The sequence below is a fragment of the Pteropus vampyrus genome, unplaced genomic scaffold (genome assembly GCF_000151845.1).
Source record: "Pteropus vampyrus isolate Shadow unplaced genomic scaffold, Pvam_2.0 Scaffold18, whole genome shotgun sequence".
Lineage (NCBI taxonomy): Eukaryota > Metazoa > Chordata > Mammalia > Chiroptera > Pteropodidae > Pteropus > Pteropus vampyrus.
The window spans coordinates 9,722,968-9,729,162 of record NW_011888799.1 but is presented as its reverse complement, the minus strand read 5'-3'; positions in this window follow the sequence as shown (position 1 = coordinate 9,729,162).

Here is a 6,195-nt window from a genome sequence, read left to right as displayed (position 1 = left end):
TTAAGTGAATGAGAACAAAGGGTTGAGGATTTGTCCTTGGAACATAAGAAGAAAAGAGGATCAGGACAAAATGATTTCGAATCATAAGAATTTAGTAAGAAGGAATGAATAAAAGACCAAATATTTGTCTCCACTTTTAAATCCTGGTCAACAGACTTAGTATAGTTTAGTCATACTTGATTAGCTATTTTTATATACAGTTCTGTTTTTGTTTTATTTATGCGAAAATTTCCAACTTGAGCAAACCACATCCATGGCAGAGGCCTGTTTATGCAGGAGCTTAACCAAATTGTGACTGCTTTCCTGGTGTCAATGGACCTTCAGCATCATAGCTCAAGAGGAAATAACCTCTGTTAACCGAAACACATGGCAATGGTGGCGTGCTATACTCCCAAATGAAGACATCTTTGGTCTTTTCCTGTTATTCTAAAAACTTTTTCCCCTCCTTGAATTCAGGTGGATAGCAGTGTGGGAAGCTGGAGTCCAGAAGTACCATAGTGACTTTGATTTCTTGCTGTGAAAGGACATATCCAGTAGCCAGCCTCCCAGCATCATGATATCTATAGGGACAGAGGCTACAGAGATCACGGAAGCAGAAACTGGTGAGCATTTAGGCTGACAGCTGGATATTTACTGCCAATGTGTTCTAGGAAGGCTGGCCTCTGGCATCCTCTGCAGTGGCCAACAAACATGAATAGGATCTGCTCTGAAGAACAATTACTTCTCATTTTTTGGGGGGTGGGGGTGGGGAGGAGGTTTACTGTTAAGTAAATGTGGGAGTTTTATAGAGTAAAATATCAAAGGTAGAAAAATGGAGTAGAAAAGACATAGATGAGCTTTGGAATCAGACAGCCCTGAGCTTAAATGTAGGCTTCACCACTTACCAGCAGACATGTATAAGTTGTCACAAAGGAGACACAAAATTCTCACTGAACAAAATCCCTAAAAATTCACTCTTCTGTTAATTTTTAGAATCTTGTAGCTCTTCCTGTGTACCTAATCCATTGTAATATTTTCACCCTCTGAACCATTTTTGCATTTACCATCTACACAAATCGTTTGGCTATTAGTATGTATTAGTCAGGGTTCTCAAAGAGAAACAGGACCAATAGGATATATATAGGAAGATTTATTGTAGAGAATTGGCGCATGCAATTACGGAGGCTGAGAAGTGCCACAATCTGCAGTCTGCAAGCTAAATACTCGGGAAAGCCAGTGTGGCGATTCAGTTTGAGTTTATAGGCCTGAAAACCAGGAGAAACAAGGGCAAGAGAAGATTGATGCCTCAGCTCAGTCAGGCGGGGAAAGCTGAATTCTTCCTTTCTCTTCCTTTTCGTCCTATTCAGGCCCTCAACAGATTAGGTGATGCCCACTCACACTGGGGAGGGCAAACCACTTTACCGAGTCTACTGACTCAGATAGTAATTTAATCTAGAAACGCCCTCACAGACATACTCAGACATAATGTTTAGCTAAATTCGGACATTTCATGATCCAGTCAAGTTGAACATAAAACTAATCATCACACAGTAGATGCTGTTACATACTGTTGTATGTATAAAAATACTAATCATATTTAGTGTTTTTTCTTTTCCTGTGATTGAAAAATAAACTCCATAAAGTCAGGAAGAGAGGACTATGTCTTACACCTCTTTATACCCTTTTCGGCAAAGAGAAGTCCTTTTCCATGGGGACTCTATTGACCATTGCTGGACAGTTAAAATCCCAGGACCTCAACACTAAATATTACTGGCACCACCTACCATCATGGTGACTACCAAAAATGCCTCTACAGATTTTCAAAGGTCTCCGTGTGGGTGATACCACCTTTGATTGAAAATGACTAGTGTCTAATAGGTGGTAAATATATGTTCAGTAAACATAAGTTATTTGCTCGGTGTATATGATTGTTCCATTAGTGTTAGGAGGGAAATTTCAGTCAAAAATTAATTACATTTTCAACAACAACAACAACAACAACAATAACAAAAATCTCAAGAAATTGGTTCAATTTGATATCTGTTCAATTCTTGTTAACCTACTAATCTTTGCATATGAAAGAGCTTTATATTTGTGTTGCAGGGTGCATTCCCTGAGATGCATATCTGAGGAAGATGTTGTGCAGGAAATGAATTAGGGAATACTTTGGGGGATCAATAACTGTGGAAGGGAAATGCAGGGAGTAGGTTTAAGCTGAGCGAGAAGTTGGGCTGTAACACAGTTTCAAGAGAGATCTGAGCCAGCCCTCTGGGGATCTGTGAAACTGAGATGGCCCTTCAGACTTGTCCCCAGCTGAACCGAGAGAGCCAGACTTTAACATCCTCTATCAGTTGGCCATTGGGTGTAAACTGTAGACGTGCAGCATGACCTGGAATGAGACAAGGAGGCAGCTCTCTTCAGCAGAAGACAGGTACCAAATATTGCTGAGAGCTGAAGGCTCTTTTCAGGCAACACTTCCAGTAGCTGGTGGAATAAGATTTTCAGTCCTGAAGGGGGATATTGGTGGTCCATTTTCACAGCATATACTTCTGTACATATCAGTTCACTTGTACATAGACACCTCTAATCACAGTTTGTTTTAGAAAAGTTAGAAATTAATTACTCTTTCACGTAAAATAAATCTAGAAGGAGGTAGCTCTAATATCAGGGTTCTGTTACTAAGAAAAAAATGGGAGAATGGATATTGGAGAGAAACCATGTCTATGATGCCTTATTGTATCATTATCAACCCTTTGTATACATATTTATAATGTTCTTGCAATGTTAGCTTTAAGGGCCTCTCTCAGAATTTCCCCCACATGCGGAAAATCCCAGCGATTGACTAAGAAAAAAATTTTAAAGTTGTTAGTAAATCAGGTTTTTCTACCTCTGCTTAAATATTATTATTTTCCATTTTACTATTTGCAAATAAACTTGATTGTAATAAATTCCTTGCTGGTTTCTAATCTCAGTAAAGGTTATAACCTCATCTACTTTGCTTATGCCTGTATCTCCAAGACCTAGTTCAAGGTCCAAGATATAATAGAAACTCAGTTAATGTTATTCAGAAGAACAAATAAAGAGCAACATACATCTATATCAGGCATTTTCTTCTGTTATTTAATAATACGCATAGTTAACATTTATCTACTATTTTGTATGAATTGAGTATTCCACAGGCACCCTCTCCTTTAATCCTCACAATAATTCTATTGTTATTTTATATTGAGAAAAATGAAAGCTTAGAGAGATTAGTAACTTTCCCCTTATCACTGAGCTCAATATTTTTTTGCATTTTCTTGCTTTTTTGCACCATCTAGAACCTTCAGGACAATGTTGAATAAAAGTGATGAGAGTGGCCAGCCTTACCTTAATCCTAATCTTAGGTGGGAAGCATTCAGATTCTCACCTGTAGGTTACATTCCTACTTTGCTGACAGTTTTTGTCATGAATGAGTGTGAATTTACCAAATGTTCGATTTACATATATTGGAATAAATATTTAGTTTTTTTTCCTTGTGGTTTGTTTGTTTGTTTTTTAGTCCATTATTATAAATTACTTTCACTGTTCAATGTTAAGCCAACCTTGTATTCCTGGGATAAACCACATTTAGTCATAGAATATTATCCTTTTTTTTTTTTTTTGGCATTACTGAATTTAATATGCTAAAATTTTGTTAAGGACCTTCCCATCTTGTTTATGAGAAAGAAATTTTGGTCTGTAGTGTTTTTTTTCTTGTAATGTCTTTATCTTGTTTTGATATTAGAGAATTTATTGGCCTCATAGAATGAGGATTATTTCCTCTCTTTTATTTCTTGGAAGAGTTCGTGTGGAATTGGTATAACTGCCCTTAAATATTTGGTAGAATTCACAAGCAAAGCCATCTGGACCTGCAAATTTCTTTGTAGGAAAGTTTTTATTTTATTTTTTTTGAGACATTTTTAAGAACAATTTTAGGTTCATAGTACAATTGAGAAGAAAGTAAAGAGATTCCCCAATTCCCCATATTCCCCATATTCCCCCTGCCCCCACACAGGCATAACCTTCTCATCATCAACGTCCTCCACCAAGAATGATGCATTTGTTATAATCGATGAATCTTCATTGAGACATTGTAATCACCCAAAGTCCTTAGTAAATCTTAGGTTTACTCCTGGTATTATACATTCTATGTGTTTGGACAAATGTATGACATGTATCTATGATAGTCTCACACAGAATATTTTCACTGCCTTAAAAATGCACTATGCTCTACCTATTCATCTGCCCTCCTCATAACTCCTGATTGATCTTTTTACTGTTGCCACAGTTTTATCCTTTCTATGGTTGGAATCATATAGTATATAGCTTTTTCAGATTGGTTTATTTCACGGTAACATGCATTTATGATTCCTTCATATCTTTTCATAGCTTGATAGTTCAATCATTTTTAGTGTTGAATAATATCTCATTGTCTGGATGTACCATCGTTTATTTTTCATTTACCTAACAAAGGACATTGCATCTGCTTCTAAGCTTTGACCATTATGAATAAAGCTGCTAAAAATATTCATGTACAGTTTGTCTTTTGTGTGTGTGTCGTGTGTGTGTGTGTGTGAACATAGTTTTTAACTCATTTAGGTAAATTACCAAGAAGTGTGACTGCTGAAATGGGTGATAAGAGTATCTTTAGTTTTGTAAGAAACCTCCAAACTGTCTTCCAAAGTGACTATGCCATTTTGTATTTCCACAAGCAATGAGTAAGAGTTCTTGTGCTCCACATTCTTGTCAGCATTTGGTGCTGTCAGTATTCTGGAGTTTGACCATTTTAGTATGCATGTAGTGGTATCTCATTGTTTTAATTTGCATTTCTCTGATGGCTTATGATGTGGGACACCTTCTCTTCTTTTTTGTCATCTGTATATATACCTTTTTTGATGAAGAATGCAGGAAAGTTTTTAGTTGCAAATACATATCTTTAATATAAGGCTATTCAGGTCATCTATTTCTTCTTGAGTGATTTTAGTAGTTCGTATCATCTAAGAAATTTGTCCATTTTTATCGAAGCTCTCAGATTCATTGCCATGAATTTACATATAACATCTTTTATTATCTTTTTAAAATCTGTAGTTTCTGTCATTATATTCTCTTTCACTTTCTTGATATTAATAATTTACCTCTTCTCTTTTATTCCTGGCTAGGCTTGAAGTTTATTAATTTTGTTAAACTTTCCAAAGAGTGACTTTTTTGTCTCATTGATTTTCTCCACTGTTCTTCTGTCTTCTCTTTCATTGATTTTAGTCTTATTTTTTTTTAAATTTCCTTTCTTTTCCTTTTTTGAGGAATTGAAAAGAGAAAATTTAGAAAGGTTAAATAAGTGAGTAAATATAACTCTTTTTTCTCATTTTTAAATTTCTTTAAAAGAGATTGTTTAAAACAAAAAAATAATAATATATAGCTTAGATCATATGTAGAGGTAAATTGTATGTAACTATTATAAATAACAATGTATGTTATGATTGTATAATGATAATGTATAGTTTCTAATTTATGTAGATAACATATTTACTATATGTTATAATTTGCATAATAATGTATATTATAAATGTTATAATTACAGTGTATAATTTGTAACATGTAGAAGTCAATTATGTAATAATCTATATTGGTGATATGCAAATACCTGAAATTTGGGAAACAATGCAATAATCAAAGATAACTTGAAGCATTTAATTAACTTTGTTATAGACAAGTAAACAGATATAATATTTATATATTCGTATATACAGTAGATTTTTCTCGGCTGGCATATATTAACTGATGACATACAATAAAGTTAGGTTGACTTGACTTAAAGATAATTTATTGAGTGAATGTCACCTATTTGCATTGTATTCTCTGCAATCCTCATAATATTATCAATAAATTTCTTTATACTTTGATCTGATCAATCTCTAATGCCCCTCTCTCTTCTATTTCTTCATGTTATTTGAAACCTCACTTCTTATATCTTATAACCCCCTCAAATAGTTATTGTTCCTTTATTCTTTTATCTTAAACCTCTGAATCCAGAAAAAAAGTTCTTATTTTTGTTATTCTTCAGCACTATTTCCAAGTTATTGTTGCACTAACTTCTACTTCTGTGCTCTATAATCTTTCTTCTCTTTAAATATAGGATGTCAGATCATCATCTTCTTTCCAGCTTTGTCATTGTCATCCTCCAACTTCTAAATAATG